Source organism: Amblyomma maculatum, chromosome 1 (genome assembly GCF_055883805.1).
Source record: "Amblyomma maculatum isolate TAMU_Amacu chromosome 1, ASM5588380v1, whole genome shotgun sequence".
In the NCBI taxonomy this organism is placed as follows: Eukaryota; Metazoa; Arthropoda; class Arachnida; order Ixodida; family Ixodidae; genus Amblyomma; species Amblyomma maculatum.
Genome location: NC_139344.1, coordinates 90,304,182 through 90,323,837, shown reverse-complemented (window position 1 = coordinate 90,323,837; position 19,656 = coordinate 90,304,182). Strand labels below are relative to the sequence as shown.

Below are 19,656 nucleotides of genomic sequence, written 5' to 3'. Positions count from 1 at the left end.
TTCGTGGTGTGCCGGTCGGCTTCTTTCGCAGAACAATGCTCATTACGAGCGACTCTAATTCGCCCTCCTACAGTTTTCGGCCTCAGATGGAGAGATACACCGGGAAAGAAAGCGGCTGTTACAAAAAGAAAGAAGGAACACCGTCTGTAAGGTTATGTTAAGTTCCCTCGCGAAGCCCTGACTGCGTCCAGTAGCATTACTATTGCGAGCATGCACGCAATCCCACCAGCCGGTGGGAGCAATGGCCTCCGCAACGGCTGCCCAGACCGGCCGGCCTTCGCACGCCTAGTGAGTGCCCCATACTTTCCGCGGTTGTAGGCAACAGGCCAACTGGGAATGAACTGTCTGTATACCAGTGATTTCACACGAGGTAATTATGCTAACCGACCATCATTTCCCAGGAGAACACCGACCCCGTACACTCGATGGCATAAAAGGATGGACAGCCTGGTCGATTGTGACAAGGCGCCCTTCTCTAAGGGTAGCCCATGAAGCGCCCCTGTGGGTGGAGCCAACAAGTTATTTAACATTCTGTCCGAACCGACTGCATCGACCACCGAGCCTGCGAAGGAAGAGAGGAGCGGTGCTAATGCGGACAAACTAGTCTACACAAGTCAGCTCTCGTCTTGCGTGCCTCCCAAGAAGGTTATGATCTCCTTGTACCTTTCCATTGCTGCTGCTTAATAATACTAGATATCGATTGCACAGTGACGCACGGCTATCCTAGCAACCGGCAATGCTGCGCAGTCAATAATGTCCAGCATGCACGAAAGAAAGCCCCGTGTCAGCAAAAAGGGACTTGTACTGCTTTCTTTTTTTGTTGTTTCACTCATAACACACTCACGCGCGTGCGAGCACACGCATGCACGCACACACACACACAAAATAATAAAAAAAACGCGACGAAGTTGTAACTGGTGCACATGCACAAAAAACAAAGGTTAGACTTTATTTTTTTTTTCTACTGCAGCCTATAATATATAGCCCGAAGGATTGATTTGGTTTGCGGCGTATACCGTCCCAAATCAACTAAATATATGAAAGACGCCGTGGTTGGAGGCTCCGAAAATCTCGACCCACCTGGGGTTCTTTAACGCGCACTGGCGTCTTGCTTGTCGCCTCCATCAAAAAGCGGCCGCCGCGGCCGAGATTCGATCCCGCACTCTTGGATACAACAGTCGAGCACCCTAGCCACTGCACCACCACGACGACGGGGTTATAGCCAGCAGGAAATGAGACATAAACTTCACTCGACAACTTCTTCCTAGCATTTGGCTTCAACGTGTCCATCTTAAAGGTAAATTTTTATGGCAGCCGAATGAAGCGCAAGGCTCGACCGACGTGTGCAGTTAGCGACGAACAGCGCAGCTTACCAGTTATTGATGTAGACGCTAGACTGCTAATTGGAATGTAAACCGCCTCGCTACATGGACGTGCCATGCATTACCAGATGTAAAAGCCAGTGAAGCAGTCTGAAGGTTTCCACTGTGATGGCACCGAAAGACTGCAAAATGCGACACTAAACAGCGGCAGCGCAAGAGACAACAGCAAACAGCGATTGTCGTTTACGTCACGACTCCTTAGTTTCGCATTTCGAATTCTGGCCAGCGCTGCCGCAAATGCTGCCACTGGCGAAAAGCTGGGCTAAGGAGGGAGCTTTCAAATCTCACCGTCAGTGGAGGTCCGAAATTCGATGTGGGCAAAGAAGATGCGTATTCCTGAGGGTGGCAGCGCACTCGACGACGGCTGGTAACGACTCGCCACTTAAGCACGAGTCTCGAGACACGGGCCGCGTACGTTCTACCGCAGCGCACTTGTGCGATGAGCGGCGGTCTTGGCACGCCTGAAGGCTTCACGGCCGTTGTTCCACGCTGCCCTGCGCCACCACACACACGAGCAGACCGCTCGCTCTTGAATCGAGCTCGAAGCGATTGGCGGCGCGCCGTCAAAACACACGCGATACGTGCCCCGGCGTACGCGAAGCAACAACGTCACGAGAAGGGTGGGAGAGAAGAGGGGGAGAGAAGAGCGAGAGCCGGCGTAAGAAAGAAGTAACAGAGCGACGTCCCAATACGGGGATCCCCCTCCCGAGAACCGGACAAGTCGGCGTCGGCCAATGGGTTGCCCCAGCGCCATGGGCGTCATAGGAGCGCGCCTTCGCCCTGCGCTTGTTTGTAACGCAGCGCGTTTCCCGCCTCCGGGCGGCAGATAAGCCGCGCTCCTTCCGAATGCGCGGGCGACAACTGCCAGAATCGCCGACCGATCAGTGAGTCAAGCGATGACGTCACAGTGATTCACGGGCGGCAAAAATAACGACCCACGCAACGTGGCGACGACACGGCAGAGACGGTAGCCGAAACCGCTCGAAGAGACACCGACGGCTACAACCTGCTAAATGTGGACGACGAAAAGTTCGCTCCCAATCCGGGCTGGGAGGTGAAGAGGCAAGGCAGTTCAGCTGCCTTGCCAGAAATGAGCCTCGGAAATCCCCGCTGTCGTGAGGCGACTGCAAATTCATTGCAGCGCAGAAAAACTTCACCCGATTTTTATCCGCACAAGGAGTACGCTCTGGGAAAAATACGAAACGTTCCAACAAAGAGCGGCATAGGCAGAGAAAAGGAAACAAATAAACCCTTTGCTGTATCCAGCAATTGAGTTTCTGCAGTCGTGCGTTGCGTTCAATGCCTCTATTAGGATGAAAACTGGTTCCGAAAGAGCGCCGCTCGCGTGGATCCAAGGGCGAAAAGACCAGTGTCCACTCGGCAGCCAGCTAGCGTATAGCGTCCCCCTCGCGCTCATCATTCGAGCCCGGCGGGCGGAGCTCAGCAAGAAACGCCCGGTAGACAAGGAAAGGACAAGTAGTAGCAATATCTCGCCAGCTGACGTCACGGCCCTTTCCAAAAGGAAGAAGTAGAGCCATAGAAAGAGGCACACCTGACGCGGCCTAGCCAAAGCCATGGAACACACAGGACGTGACGTCCCAGGGCGCACGCTCCGTAGAGAACACGCATAGCGCGCTAACTCATATCTGGGTCGCCGGTGAAAGTCCGCATCTCCCCTCTTCCAGTCCCGCCAAGACGAGGAACCACTTACGCAGAAGGAAGCTGCTGATCACGCTCGAAAAGCTCTGAGAAAATGGCACGGACGAGGTCCGTGGCGAAGATCCTGTCACAACCCGCGAGGCCTGCGTCTTGAAGGGATCGAGATGACGAGTTCTACAGGCAGGTACTTCCAGCAAACAACAGAGACGTAGGAATGTTGCCGAATGGAACTCTCTTGAGACATCGGCGGTGAAAGCAAGTACGCTGAAGTGGCGGAAGCGAACGGTGGGAAAACGCCCACAGGATCATTCGCGCGTCCTCTTCTCTGCGTTCCACCCATCCGCGGTCGGCGGAGTGTCGCGACGAAGGATAACCTCGACACAAACGCTCTTTCGAAACGATTTATTCCGGCGAAGGACGGCACCTTTCTGGGGCCTTTACGCAGCCCAGCGGGTGTGGGTCGTCGACAGGGGGAAAACGACGCGCTTAGTGCAAAAAAGGAAAAAAAAAAAAACTGGCGCCGTGCATGCGGAGAAAGAACTGCATGTCGTGTCAAAATAAGGAAACTTGAGCGTACCTACGCTGGCGTTCGCACTTCACTCACGCCGCAGTCGAGATAACGATGCACGCATGCCTCGACTTTGCGTCTGTTTACGCGCGCAAGAACAAACGACCTGATAGAAAGGGCAGCTTCGACAGTCGGCGAAAGTCGGAAAGGTTCGGGCTATCGCGGCTATGCGAATCAGTGGCTTATCCCCATCCCGTCAGCGGTGGAGATAGAAAGCGAAGCGGTAAACCTTGCCTGGTCACCGAGCAAGAAAAGCGTTGAACCTTTCTGCACGCACCTACACGCAAACATGACACGATGCGATCGAATTTCACTGAAAGTAAAAAAAAATATGCGCTATTGTAATAATGATTTCCCAATACTTCCCACACCTTACGCAATACCCCTTTGCTGGGGGGTTTTGAAGAACTTAATTAGCACAAGCAACGCAACAATGATTTGGGCAGATAGTGTATCAATTGTTTTAAAGAAAACAATTACTGTCTTTGTAACTATTGCGATAAATTATGTAATCACGGCGCTAAAGGAAAACAATTCTCCCAGAATCTTGAGGTGTGACGCGCCAGGTCGCACGCAAATAGATTTGTCTAACAGTTCTATCAAAACGTGCTTCAGCTCATTTGGGCACCCGGAAAATGCGAAGCAATGTCGGCTTGTTATTTTCATTACTTTTTCGCTGGGTTTGCGTTACGTCTGCTCTTCTCCGTCAATACGTCCAAACTTCAGCGAAACAAGCATGGACGAGCGGATACGCCAGGATACGGACTGCAGTTTCCGGATGACGTGCCGCACAGGTTGCAGCCTTGAACAGCCTAGTTATAGAGGGTGCTGGATAGGAAGTGATAAAGGAAGGAACCAGAGAACATCGTGGGCCTTTTGATAGCCAGAACCTCCCCGTGGAAGAGTCAAGCCATATATAGCCGCGTTTTGCAAGGCAGGTGTCGCGACAAAAGAAGGCGCCCCGGAGTAACAAGGGGGAACGGAACGCGCAGAACGCATCCTCTATAACGACATCGAAAGTGGAACACGTCACGCATGGGTCACATGCGCGGCTTAAAGGGAGCTCGTCAAGCGGAGCGGAGGCAAGCAGGCATCGAGACGCCCTAATTGGAATGAAAGCCTTGAACCACCCGGGCCCTATTCGACCGCAGGCAAACGAGGCCCTCGGCGACGCCGCGAATGGTCCAGCAGCCGCGGCAGCGCACCTGTATGGGTTCCTATGTGAACGGCGCAAATGGGACCACGGAGATGATGAGAGCAAGGCTCAATGCGGCCGACAAGTGGATTAAAAAAAGCTATGGCTAATGAACTACGCACGATGCGAATGGTTGACGCTTACGTGGGTGAATTTGGAGACAATGCTATGTGCGCTGAAGCGGCCAAATCACATACCCCCGATTTGCGCGTGGAATGTTTTCCAATCATCCTCCTTACCCCGGACAGTGAGGTAGAAGACACTCGTCTTCGACACCGACATTTCTGCATTACAACCCACCGACACAACACATTCAGAATATAAATCTAAAAGGACCAGAAACACTTGTTTTAATTGTTTTTAACCGATTCGAACTTACTGAAGATGACCCCCCTCCCCCCCCCCCCCTTTCCATGCAACTGGCAATTTATTCCTCCTCACTTCTGCTTTTCTTTTGTCTCGCTCGACGTTACATCCAATGCAGAGTCAAGCATTTTTATTTCTGCTCAATGTTTTGCATTACTGTTTTGTTCCCTTGTCACCTCTACCCTTCTCGTTTCTTTGGTGGCGGGCTCGCCCCGCCCCCAAGGAAACGAAATTATACCACTATATTCCACACTCACTGCGTGGCCAGTGTAGGTTTTCCTATGCTCTCACTGGCTAGACGGCGGGCTCTCTGCTTGCAAACCAGTTTTATTTCACTCCCACACATCTCAACAAAGTAAAAATTGCATTAATAGACTCGAAATCAGCCTCCGGCAAGAGTATTATCCCCCAGTAATTTTCGTAAACCTCCTTCCCCCAACTCTTGTTTTTCCGAAAATCTCCCTTAAATTCGTGTCATTATTATTATTATTATTATTATTATTATTATTATTATTATTATTATTATTATTATTATTATTATTATTATTATTATTATTAACAACGATGACTACCGGTTCTCCTCTACCTTCACAACCCGCCCTCCTTGCTAGAAGTATAGATAACCCCGTAAATGAGCTGATAGAAAATCGGTGAGTGCCCCCAATATTTTAAGAAAACAGAAAAACAGGAGGTACTGCGCTATCACGGCTTGATACAGAACCACAGATTTCTCAACGAAACTTTTCTCGCTGCCTGGAGGCTAAACCTGACACTGAGGAGTTGGGTATACACAGTTTACGTGCAGAGTTATACACTCGACAGGTCGATCGAATATTTCAGGGGGAACCCGCGAGGTGAAATGTATTTGTAATAAGGGAGTAATTACTCACATCCACCCAAGCACAGCCATACGGCTACAAAGGAAAGCTATACAGCTTTCCTTTGTAGCCGCTTGGCTGCGCTTGGGTGGATGTCAATGAGTAATTCAAATCTACTCCACCTTGGGGGCTTTCGCTAAATATTCGATCAACATCGTTCCCACTTCGAGTTATTGACCAATTCGCTCTCGCCCTACCATCTGTTCTGCTGACCGTCCTGGTTAGCTCAGTTGGTAAAGCGACTGCCCCTGAAAGGCGGTGGTCCCGGGTTCGATTCCCGGACCAGGACGAATATTTCTGTAACTACGCGAGTTTTTCTGTACCTACGAAGTTTCTGAGGAAGCTGTTTAGTTTTACTTTGTAGCCGCTTGGTTGCGCTTGGGTGGATGTCAGTGAGTAATTACTCCCTAATTACTCGACAGGTCATAGCTGCATGCTCGTAATGGCAAGGAATTAAGCTTTGGTCTGATTTTCTATAGCTCCCAACACCTTTGTGGGCACCTGTACATACAAAAAGTAAAAATAAAAAATGGGCGCGCTATCCTCAAGCGCCTCATCTAAAAGGAACCAGTAGCGGTTCCTCTCTGTTTCTGGCTGGAATCTAGGTCTCTAAGTTGGTTCTTCCTTGAATAAAGAATAAAACGCACGAGGTTCACTTACAAAAGCAATGCACTATATATATATATATATAAGAAGGCCAAGTCGTGACGGCAGGCAAGGTATGCCGTGTCAGCGTTTTAATCTGATGGTGAACCCAGGCGCGTGCTGGAGCCGGCGCCGCGGGACGATGACGATGGTATGTATGTACAAAAGAAAGAAGAAGATCATGGTATGTACAAATGAAAGAAAATCCGTGGAAGGCTCACAATATATATATATATATATATATATATATATATATATATATATATATATATATATATATATATATTGTGAGCCTTCCACGGATTTCACTTACAAAAGCCTTATATATATATATATATATATATATATATATATATATATATATATATATATATATATATATATATATATTGTGAGCCTTCCACGGATTTCACTTACAAAAGCCTTATATATATATATATATATATATATATATATATATATATATATATATATATATATATATATATATGTATGTATGTATGTATGTATGTATGTATGTATGTATGTATGTATGTATGTATGTATGTATGTATGTATGTATGTATGTATGTATGTATGTATGTATGTATACAAACACGGGGTGTCTCAACTAACATGGATCAAGGTTTTAAATTATACGGTTCGCCCTAACACAGTTAAACAAATTCAGAGATATTAATAGTCGCCTATGCTAACCTTCGGTACGGTTTTTTTTTTTCGTTCACTACAGTTGATTAATTAGTAAAGATTAGCTTATATTTAATTATTAGATTCAGAGAAAAAGTGTCAATTCAAAAGTTGTAGATCTCGAAAAACAGCTAAGTTGTTTCCATCAAACTAGCGTTTACGTGAAGTAATATTTTTACCAGCCGAAAACGACGCCTGGAGTAATAAAACAAAAAAAACTTCCTCGTGACTGCGGCGTCACTCCTCGAGACGCGTACGAGATTACAAAACCCGCTTTTCTGGGCCGTGTTCACTACGATGAAGTTGGTTGTACGCACTTGGCGAATAATTTAAAATAACTGGTCACGTAACAGTATTTTTTGAAGGCCTATAAGTAGGGCGGCGTAAGTCGTAGCGTGATGGAAACAACGTGGCTATCCGTTATTCGAGAAGATCTACAACTTTTGCATTGACACTTTCTCTCAAGCCAATAATTAAAAATAGCTAATTAGTCTTTAATAACTAATTAATTGTAGTGAACGTTGAGAAAAAAATTCTGGAGGTTAGCATAGGCGACTCTGAACATCTCTGAATTTGTTTCGGGCAAACCGTAAAGCCGTAGTGGCGGGCTCAAGAAATTTCGACCGCCGGGGGTTCTTTTCGCCTCCAACGAAAAGCAGGCGCCGCGGCCAGGATTCGATCCCGCATCCTTGGACACAGCAGTTGAGCACTCTAACCACTGCGCCACCACGGTGGGGCAGAGGAACAGAAGATACCATTAGGAAAAATATTCTTCAGGATAACAGAGATGTGTTGGAAGTGAACGGATCTTTAGGATGTACGAGCATGTGACATGGTTCTTCTGTCTTCAAGGGACGGTTCGTTAGTTTCCACATAAAAAAAAACTTTTCATCGGTGATGTCCTGTACGTACTTGAAATGAACGGCCAGAAAGAATGTCCTCTATGCATTTCAACATTGTGCCACGAATGTCAAGGTCTCCAAGGTCACGTAGAATTCCGAACCTCCATGTAGTGTCATAGGCCTCCTCGAGATCAAAAAAGTCGGCAAGACAGTCTTCTCTGTTTATAAGGACTTCTCTGACTATTTTCAAACCGGACGAGATGACCAGTTGTTGAGCAGCACTTTTTGAAACAGCACTGATTTATGTCAAGAAGTCTGCGAGATTCGAGAACAAACATTAACCTAATATTCACAACGCTTTCGAAGCATTTAGCCAGACAACTTGTCAGCGCTATGGGAATGTAGCTGCTGGAAGATGATGGTGGTTTTCCAGGTTTTAAGAACGGTATAATTACAGCTTCCTTCCAAGCTTCTGATATTTTGCCTGATATCCATATATCCTTTTAAAGAATCGCTGGAGTGTTTCTACGGACCGTTCAGATAAGTGGGCAAGCATTTCGTAATGTATTCCATCTGGCCCTGGTGCCGTTTGTATGCCAGCTGATATTACCATATATATTTCCTGAAGTGTAATTACATCGTGTGTAAGGTTCATTTTCATTACCGCTTGTTGGAAATCTGTTTTTCGGCTGTAATTATGCGCTTCAAAAATGACCGTGTGTAATGTGAAGAACTAGAAACAGCAGCAAAATGCTCCCCAAGTATGTTCGCCTGTTCTTCTATGCTTGTTTGTATGCCCGGGTTTGCTAGAAGTGGGATTGTGAAGGGCGAGTATATCTGCTATTTAGTTTATGCATTTCATCCCACTTTGTTTTTTTTTTTTTTATATATATGATGGAGGTGTTTATTGATGTCAGATAATTTTGCCAAGATGATTATTCAGCATTGCAGCGAATATATCGTGCATGGGCTCTTGCTTTTTTGAAATTTATGAGGTTTCGTAAGTAGCGTACCTACAAAAAACTCCCCATGATTTACTTTGCTTCTTTTTGGCATTTCTGCATTCTTTTGTATACCAAAATTTAAGATCTTCCCGTACTATACCTGAGGAGTGGGGTATATAGCTAAGTGTGCAGCAGTAATGATACATGTCGTAACCATTTCATTCAGTTCATTTGCATCGAAGCTGTCTACGAATATTTTTTCAAGGGTTGCAGTTTCACGAAATACCGTCCAGTTGGCCAAATGCATTTTCCAACGGCGTGGTTTGTGTTAGGTGATGGAAAGTGAGGATGCTAAAGTGATGACGGCAGGAAAATGGTCACTACAGTAAGGGATATCCAAAACATCCCACTTAAAATCTGTAAACATAGAAGGTGAAGTAAAAAAAATCTTATTTTTCCGGTGTTAGGTGAACAGTGTTTGCCTGAATTTAGCAAACAAACATTGTTAGAGATGATAAAATCTACCCTCTTTTGTTAGTTTTCTCACTCCCCCAAAACTGGGAATTAAAATCTCCAGCTATTACGTAGGGTTCTGGCAATTGATTTAAAAAGTCTTCCAACTCGAGCAAGGTTAGCTTTAGATGTGTTTCTAACTGCACCGAGCACACCGTAATAGCTTTGTATGTTAGAAGTGTAACTGGTACAGCTTCGAATTTTGTTTTTAATTTTAGCTCACGTGCAGCTATACCACTCTTTAATACGATTGCTACTTCTCCCGAGAGCCTATTTGTTTGCGGAAGACGTTGTATACTTCTTTAAGACATTTGTATGTTTAGGGCCTAAATTCGTTTCCTGTAAGCAGAGAGCTAAAGGGGAGAATGTGTCTAAAATGTATTTTATGTCTTCCAAGTTGTTTAAAAGTCCCCTGCAGTTCCAATAGATTACGAAGGCCATCTTATGAAAAAGAAACTAAGTGTTTTCAGGAGGCTTGACTGTCTTTTCTGGACCGATCCAAGGAGCTCCGCCGTCCCTGTGACGACGACGGCAGAGAGCTGCCTTGATTTGTGTCCATCGCCTCATCGGAGGCACTGAACAAACGTGTCATAGGCACATGTTCAGTTTTTTTTTTTTTTTTTTTTAGACCTTGCCTCGTGGGCAGAGGCCTTGAGGCGTGCCGACCCTAAGAAAAGCGTAGCCTGTTTTGGAAGCGGTGGAGTAGTCTGAGCCACTTCCACCGAGGACGGGGATGGTACCAGCTCAGGCCCACTTCGCGTAGCCTGGGCAGATACCGAAGGCTGATGTGGTGCTTCACCCTTTCGCACCACATCGGCGAGATTTGGTTTAGCTGTGAACTGGAAGGTGCTCTTTTTCTGGTTGTATCTGTTCCATGCTTCTTTGTAGGTAATGTTTTCTTTTGTTTTCAGCGAAATGATCTCTTTCTCGTCTTTCCATACTTGACAGGATCTAGAGCACCCTCACAGTTGGCACAGTGTGGCGTTGAGTTGATGTTCATTTGATACACATTTGGCACAGGTTATGCGGCCGCGGCAGATCTGCGATCCGTGACCGTACCTCCGGCACTTAAAGCATCTTCTTGGGTTTGAAATGTATGGTCGGACATTTAGTTTAACATATCCCACTTCGATTGCTTCTGGGAGCGTGCTGGTGTTAAAGGTCAAGACTAGAAGCTTGGTTGGAATCTCTTTGTCGTCTTTTCGGATTTTGATCCTGTAGACACCTATACGACATTTTTGTCCGCGAGACCTTCTGCCATTTCTTCTTCAGTTAGGGCTATGAAGTCAATTTCTGATATAACACCTTTTACGGTGTTCAGAGAGCGGTAGGGAGTGATGGAAATGGGCCCCATCACCGAGAGAGAGAATGATTTTGAGGCTGAGGTACTGCTGCTTTGCTTGCACTTAGAGAAAAGAGGTCGCCGTTTGCAAGTTTGGTTACTTTGTATCCTGGGCCTAGGTTACCTGTGAGACACTTTGACACTGCGAATAGTGAGATTTTTCTAGCCGGTTTTTCTGGTTTCTCGCTACGGACAATGTAGTACTTTGGGAATACTTATTTCGGCTTCTGAAAATACTGGCCTGTTACATCGGTCCGCCCTCTTTTGTTGGGAGGGCGATCCCTTGTTGACGATTGGGAAGCCATGAAGGGGTTTGTTTTTTCGGTAGTTGTGCCAGCACCCATCGTGGAGCCCAACAAGGGGGCGAGACAGGAACTTGCAAGAAACCCTGCCGACACCAGCTGTACACCTCTACTATAACCGAATATGGGCAACTCAAGAAAAAAAAAAGGAAAAACAAGAAAGGGGGAGTGCCAAGAACAGTGCCAAGAATAGGAAAGTAAAAGATGAGGGGGAGGACAAGAAAAGGCGACTACCGATTTCCACCGGGTGGGTCATCCCGGAGGTGCCGTCTATAGCCGTGTTTACATGAATGCGACAGCTAGCGCATCGCATCGCAACCGGTTCCTAGCGCATCGCATTCATGTAAACAGGGGTAATGTGCTAGGAAAGCGCATCGCATTAATGCGCCAAGCAGGGCTGATTTTAGAGGGGTAAGTCGACTTACCCCTCTCAATCTCAATAGGTGACACCGCGTTCCGCCACCACCACGCTTAGAGATGATGCGCTACATGTAAACGCTGTCGCATCGCATTACCGTGAGGCGCTACTAAATGCAATGCGATACGATGCGCTACTGTCGCCTTCACGTAAACACGGCTTATGGGAAGCGTGGGCCAAAGTGGTTTGTTACCTCTGCCGCGGGGCCTTAAAGGAACAAACACTCAGCGTCGGCTCAACCACCAAGATCCAATTTTCCCCAGACGTGGCGATGCCACGCACGGCTAAGCGTGGGTGCTTGGAGTCCGTGGTGTAGCACAGTACACACAAACAGCTGCTTTAGCAAATGCCCCCTGCGGGAGCACCATGATCCGCTGATGCCGAGCCGGTGCTTCGACAACCGGAGAACACTGTCGCCGCTACCCAAAAAGAGAAGGGGGGGGGGGTACACGCAGCGGAGAACAGTGGCGGTAGGAGCGCACGCAGCAATCGGAGAACACGCGCTGTCGCCGCCACGGAGGGAGGGGTGCAGTGGCGGGGGGAAGGCTTATGGGGCTTCAGCCCCCCACGAAATTTTTTCGTACTGTCATACACCGCAGACCAAAACAACCACTACAGCCGGAAAGGAATCTGGATTTTGTCTCCAGTATGTTTTTTTCACGCTCGAAAAGAGATTTCGGCGGGAATAAAAAAAAAAAACAAAGTTTAGTTTTCTAAAATTGTTCATCGGGCTATACAAAGGAGACAAGCAATACTATCAGATAAGCTGACTGAGCACGCAGTGATGGGATGCGTGGAGAAAAAGAAGAAAAAGACAAGGCAGGAGCGTGACATCACATGCGCAGCCTCAGCAGGCCAAACTGGATCTTCTGACGCCACACTGTCTTCTACATCTCGGGCCTCTTGCTCGCACTGAATCTCGGGTGTTTTTAGCCGCTATGTATGTTCCGGTGGAAAGTCTGTCTAAGTGGTCTGCTGAGAGTACTCGTCTGTTCGTAACAATTCAGTTTGTTAGAGTGCAGATGCTGCATTATAATCAAACTGGAGCACACTGGAGAGAGTGCAGGCAACCATTTTGTCTGCGGGTCCGTTAGGAAAATTACGTATTCAAACTAATGTTATTTGTATGGCTGGAAAACTAGGTATGACGAATTTTCAGTTCTGCATTTGCTAAATTAAACAAACGATTTTCGTCTGCAACAATACATGCGCAGGATACCCGCTCGAACGAAAGCCCCGGACTGTACTATTCGTCCGCGCAATATTTGCATCCCGGCTTGCAGAATTTATGGCGCAGTTGAGAGGCGACAGGTATCTCAATACGGAGGAGGCTGAGCGGGTCAGCCCCCCTCGAAAAACAATTCTAGCTACGCCACTGGAGGGGTGGGTATACACGCAGCGGCGAACGGTGGCGGCATGAGCACGCGCTGCCCCGGCTGCGGAGCTGGTTACGAGGGACAACGCCGACGGCGACGATGATGCGAAACGCAGAAACGGGAGATGCGTTCTAAAAAAAAAAAAAAGGACAAGGAAAAGAGTACGAACGCTGTAGCAAGATTTTCGCGTACGTAATACTCCCTTCCGAAAAAGCCGCGGGCTCGCTTCAGATGGTGCGCCGCCCGTGACCTTGCTCACAGCGACGAGGCCGACGTCCGGCACGAACTTCACCTTGCCACGATGCCCCATCGCGACGGCAGGCATCAAAAAGCAGGCCTGTCCGTCACCAGTGGTGATCGACTCGACCGGCCGGCGCACAGCACGCCTTCGCTGTACCCCACACACGTGCTCGCCGCCACTCAGTCGCGAGGGCAAACACGGCAACACGCGGAAGCGGCGGCAACCGGTGCACCGCATCGGGGAACTGCTGCTGCTGTTGCACGTGCAAGGAGCTCGAAAAACGTGCTCGCGCTGACCTAGGACCGGTTAACCACGCGCGCTGATCACGGCCGCGTTTGTGTTCCTCGTCGGAGCGGGCTCGCGAGAGATGGCACACGCGGTGCCCGGTACGGTCTTCCGCGACGCCTCATGCACAGACCTAGAGTAAGGGCCGCTAGCGCGCCGACACGCTATAATTTTCTCGCGAGCGCCAAGCACACGGTGACCGACCCCGGCGTAACAAAACAACATCCATCAAGTCAGCCCCCCGATCGCTTACAGATAAACATGTTCAGTGCGTCAGTCTTCAGCCACTGCTCATTAAACGCAAGAGGCTGTGTACGGTCGCGGCCACCTTTGCCGTGAACACTGATGCGCGTGTCATTGATGAAAAACTGCTTGCAACCACGCCACTTACTGGACGCTCGACCCACATTTGTATGGAGTATATATAATACCAAGCCCAGTGATTAAGCGAATAGTGCAGTGCGTGGATCCGCAAGGGAAATTTGTGCCACTTGGGGCCATTAACACTGTCGCGTCATACCCTCAAACAACGAAGCTTAAGTGTCCCTTCATTTTTATTGTTCACATTTGTGGATGATAAGCATTATATCAAAAAGCGGCAACATGCTCGGTCAAGTCGCGCAGCAGAATTGCTAGAATATGTCTCGGTAAAACCTTGATCATAACGCGCCGCAAGTCAAAGCACTTCATCCAAAACGCGGTCTTTCTGGTGCGTCACTTGCTAGGAGATTCGGGTTACAATCAAGTAGAACGTAAATACAACAGTCGTTAACCCCGGCGCATAACGCGTAAAGGCGGGAGCGAGCTAAGATAAGCAACGCAGTGTAACGCGGTACGCGCAAATGCCACGAGCGTGCATGCAGTCTAAGCGCGCACGAGGTAGCGTCTAGCGGTTTAACACGGAATTCCCCAGTGCATGGCCTCCGAGACCCCCGCCTCATCTCAAGACCAGGCCGCGAATTTCGGAAGCAAGAGGATGATGAAGAAGAATCCCGCGCGGGTGGAGCGTCATGGATGAAACTTGCACACGAGGACGCACTCCGTCATTGTCAGACCGAAGAAAGTGCTTCCGATAAAGAAAGCTTGCAGTGGCCGCGTAACGAGGGGCCCGGAGGAGAGACGGTCAGGTGCATCTTGCGAAAGCATGCGAAATTCCCACAGCACGCGGCGCATAAAAACCTGTTCCCACGTACACCGGCGCTGGGGCGCTTCCCAGCACGCTTCCGCTATGCCTGTAAGAAGGCCGGGTCGTTCTCCGATAGACGCTGCCGATCCCGCTGTGAAGGCTATGGCCGGCTTCTCAAGCCCGGCTATAAAAAGCTTACGAACGACAAGGGAAGAAACCTCGACGGAAACGTTCCGCAGGCAGCTGTAGGAACACACTTGTGGCCTGCTGCCTGATTGACAAGACGCTCTTTTTTTCCTAAAACGAAGCAAGCAAGATCACCCGCATTCGGAGTCAGTAGGCCCCGCGAAAGCTCTGTCAAAGTTGCTGAACATCACACTAGGCGTGCGAAAACGGGGATGAAAGCAACTTTATTCCTTGCTTTTGTACCCCCGTAAGACAAAACGCACCCTACCTCTCCAAGCTCCACCCTCGAGAAGAGTAGGTTGATCTGTGGCCCCCTTCCCATCTGCGAGATGGAACGGGGTCCATCCACGCCGCGGGTCAGCGCAGCAACGTTCTGCTGGCTGCCGTCAAATCTCCAGCCCCGTGAAAACAAACTACGCTCGTCACTGAGCGGGAATTTAGATGGCTCGGAAAAATTCCCGCAGTTCCATGACCACCATCGAATTAACTGGCCGACCTATAGCTCTCTTCGCGGTATCTTACTGCAGGCGTTGGCTCCTAACTAGCAGCGCTAAACGCACACCCATTTCGCCACCCCTGCATTAGCAACAGGCGGCTTCGACGCCGTCTTCGGCGGCCAATCGCGTTCGCTTTGATCGGCATCGTTCCGCTCGACGTCGTGACGCAGCGCGAGACAGCCTCGCGCAATATCCATATCGCAGAAGGCCTCGCATTTCAGGAATGTAGTCGGCGGATGTGGAAGGCAGCCGGTTCCGCATTTGCGCAATGCCGGCATACGCTGCCGCTTCTGCGAATTCCCTGATCGTTAGTTATACAACTTCGAAATGTTTTCGCAGCATCTGATAGTCAGCACAGCAGCGACTATCAAGCAGTGGAGCTCAGTACACGATGTCGTAAAAAAAAAATGCAGGTGAGGCGTTTGTTCAGGAAGTGCGGTGTCGCCAAGCCGACACAGCTCCGTTGCTTTCCCCAGCGCTCCGAACTTCACGCTGCAGTGAGCACTTCGTTAGGAAACTAAGAATATAAAAAAAAAGGAAGCTCAAAGCGCCGCCCGCGATCGTGGCCGCGGAACGTACCATTTGAATTGATGATTCGCAGAGGGTCCAGCATAAAGACTGCGGCGGGGGAGAAGAAAACGGGAAAGGCAAGCTTTCAACAGCGTCGCGCCGTGCGGCAGGTCTCACTTCGCGGAAGATTGTCCAGAAACAAGGGGACGACGATTGCAGCAGCAATTGTCTCCGCGTGTAACTGCCGGTGAGAAGCACTAAGACTTCCAAGGCAGTGCGACGATTGCTTTCGCGAACCAACGAACCAGAAAGGAACTGCAAGCAAGGTGGAAAAGCCCAAACTACCTCGGCATTTGCATGTGACCGGAGGGCCTGTCGTGAGCCACAGATTCGGTACGCGGCTGCCACCATCCAGCACCAGCCCTTCTCGAGAGCGGAAGGGGCACAGTTCTCTCCCCGTGGTTCAGCACCTGGTGCATAGCTGTGGGGGCTGTACGTACTTGAGGTGCAGGTGAAACCAGCCTGTTCTTCAACAATGCGAGTTTCCTTCCCCTCAGTTGCCACCCCTCGCTCTCGAGAATGGAGAGGAAGAAGCACAAGCAGAAAGGCGGCGCCAGCTTTGCGTATCGAGGGGAACAGATATCAGCATATCGGCGTAAATGAGTCGCGCGAAAATGAGTCGCGAGTTCCCGAGCGCTACGCAGGCACCAGCCTCGTTTACATGAGCGCGACGATAGCGTGTACCTCGATGCCTGCACGCAACGCCGCCGGCATCGAGGCACCCTACTCGGTACCAGAACGCCGTCGGGCGAGGAAAGAACGCGCAGACCGTCGAGGAAGGGCAGGAGGAACGCCCACACAAAGTTTTTGCTTCCCGGTTCCAGCAGAGCAGTCCGACCAGATTGTTTGGTTTATGGGATTCACGTCTCAACGACTCAAGCTTTGAGAAAAGCCGCAGAGGAGGGCTCCGGAAATTTCGACCACCTGGAGTGCTTTCATGTGCACTGGCAGAGGACAGCTCACGGGCGCCTTGCTTTTCGCCTCCAACGAAAAGCGGTCACCGCGGTCGGGATTCGATCCCACATCCTTGGGCACAGCAATCCACCGCGGCAGGGCTCGAGCCCGATCAGAGAGGAGCGGGCCGGGCTAGATCAACCTACCTCACCCCGACGTTGTCAGGTTCATGCAAACCCTCTGACTGTCGACGCCGCGCGAACAGGACCACTGAGCAGGCACCACAGCCGACCCCAACTAGCGACAGCAGGTCAGCGAGAAACCAAATGGCGTGTGCGTTGGGCCGCCCTTCTCGGAAGAGGCGATCCTCGGACAAACCTCAGACCAGCTGGGCCGCGGCCCCATCGAGCTGACGGCGCCGCCTCGTGGTGCGCAGATGTCCCCATTTAGCGGTGGGACAGTGACCGTGACCCCGGCTAAGGAGATGGGAGAAGGCGCCCAAGGAGCTCGCCATTTCCATTGTCGGCGCTGCACGCATGGCCGACTCAGCGGCAGCGCGCACATCAGCGCGCCTCCCCCAACGACCGGAGATGCATCCAGCGGAGGCCGCTGCCTGGAGGGGGGAGCAAGCCGAGCATGCGGGCGCGCTTCAAGGGCTGCGCTGGCCATGCGCACAGTTTTGTTTGCAGTGTGCACTGCGCTGAGACGAACGGAACGCCCGCGTGCTAAACTCTCCGACGCATGCAAAGCCGGCCGTACCAGCTCCGCCTTGCAGCAACGCGACGCTTAGAGCACGTGGAGCTAGATAGCTCCGAACACGACATGAACAAAAGAGCTTACATTCTCGGGAAAATGCGCGGTACTCAAGAGCACCCCCCCCCCCTCTCTCTCTCTCTCTGTAGCTCTGCCCGAAATTGCAAATCCACTCCAGAGCATAGTTCCTTTTACCGTCCAAGGCATTTTCACGCTGGGTCCAACTCTCTCGAGCATCAGATAGGATTAGCAGATAGCGGCACGGAGCCGCCGGCCATGCGTCTCGCGGGCAAAGAAAAGAAACCCGCGGTCACTGTGCTTTAAATGGGGAAGCTGTGCGGAGAAAATGAAAGGCGCGGCGGCGATCGCTGGCGCGCGCACGGTTCCTTTTGTGGGCGCCCCCCTCAGGCAGCGTGACGGGCACCGGGCCGCCAAGGCGTCCCCGGGCCGTGCTGGCGGCCGAGCGTGACAGCGGGGGAGCGCCGACACCTCGACGAGGAAGGCGAGCGCCCCCCGGAGAGGTCAACAGCTCGCGGACCCGGATCAGCGACGACCGCAGACACAACTGTCGGCGAGGAGACAGACAAGCGACGCAGCTAGGCCGCCATGGTGGCCGACGGACGCATAACAAGCCAGCCACGCGTCCCTCTTCCCCCACCCTAGACGACGACGACGCACGCGATCCCAGGACGAAGGCTTGTTCCGGGCCTGGGGCCGTGTAAATATAAAATGTGCCCCATTTTGAGCGCAGTAAGATGGAAAAGCCCCAGCAGAGCGATGAGGTCAGGACGTGCACTGACCGTTTTATGCGAGTCTACGCGCTTACAGCACACACACACAAAACAAAAAAAGAGTTAGCAATTGATATTTCGCCGAGAAAGAAAACGTAAACGTTGCCATGTATTTCGACGACGCTAAATGTGTGCTGCGCACAAGGTAGAGAAGTAGCAAGCAAACAGGTGTTAACTGTTACAGACATGTAATTATGGCGCACTGCTGAGAAAAGTCAGAACATTTATGCGCGCATATTTGAAACCACTATTTTACAAATAAAAGTAGAATGGCTCAACAATTTGAGGAATGATAAGTGGGAGGCTTAGCGCGGAACAGACAAGGACAGGAGAGGCACACTGGGAGGCTTAGCGCGGAACAGACAAGGACAGGAGAGGCACACAGGACGAGCGCTCGTCCTGTGTGCCTCTCCTGTCCTTGTCTGTTCCGCGCTAAGCCTCCCACTTATCATGTATTACCAACTAGCCCAGAACTCTACTTTGCTCAATTTGAGGAATGCATGCTCACAGAATTGCAGCTCCATGTTTCAGTTTTCATCAAAATCCCCCAGTGTCCTTTAGTAAAGCATTCATCGTCGTGAGAGAACGCAAAAGTTCCGGCACTTACTAGGAGCGGCGTAATACTTGGAACGTCCAACTTTCCCTCTTGTTTTCGAAAAGCGGTACTTCATTTTATAAGCAGGAAATGGCCGTATACCGTTAATTCTGCCCAGCAGGGATTTTAGATGCAGACGGCTTCACAGACTTCGCGAAAACCGCTCAGGACACTTCTAAAAAGAAATTTGAACAGTTGCTCGCATAATTGTAGACCCCGCGTGCCACGCAGCAAACGGTTAAGACTGCATATTATACTAGAATTCTAGCGCGCCATGGTTAAGACTGCCGCTGAAATATACGCGGCAGCAGAGAGCCTATACCGGTGGCGCGTAGACTGGCAAGTGCTAAAAATGAGTTGGACAACACAAAATTGAGGCCGATTTTGTGTGCGTCCACAGTATACGGCCCACTTTCCGACAACGTCTGCGAAGAAAAGGCCGCCTGGCCAGTCGTATAATAGCAACAGAGTTCGAAGATTCTTCGAAATGAGCATCAACACCAAAGAACCCCAAACAAAGCAGACCGGCTTAGGGTGCGAAGCAGACGTAAGAAGGAACGAGAACAAGCGGTAGAAGGCGAGCGGCAGGCGTTCAGGACAC

The 19,656-nt window shown here is 50.0% G+C and overlaps 1 protein-coding gene and 1 non-coding gene across 3 annotated transcripts in view; one reads left to right on the top strand and one right to left on the bottom strand.

Moving 5' to 3' along the window:
- Nucleotides 1-19,656, bottom strand: part of LOC146203154 (CD109 antigen-like) — a 107,581-nt gene that overhangs the window by 63,347 nt on the left and 24,578 nt on the right. Inside the window, exon 1 of one of the 2 annotated variants that reach the window (XM_084588543.1) lies at nt 1,671-1,957. The exons of the other annotated variant lie outside the window; for it this stretch is intronic. The gene's annotated coding sequence lies outside the window, so the exon portion shown is untranslated. Of the gene's footprint in view, nt 1-1,670; nt 1,958-19,656 lie in introns of those variants that run through there. 2 annotated transcript variants of the gene reach the window in all.
- Nucleotides 6,264-6,337, top strand: TRNAS-UGA (transfer RNA serine (anticodon UGA)). Its single transcript has one exon. It is a non-coding gene; the product is annotated as a tRNA-Ser (tRNA).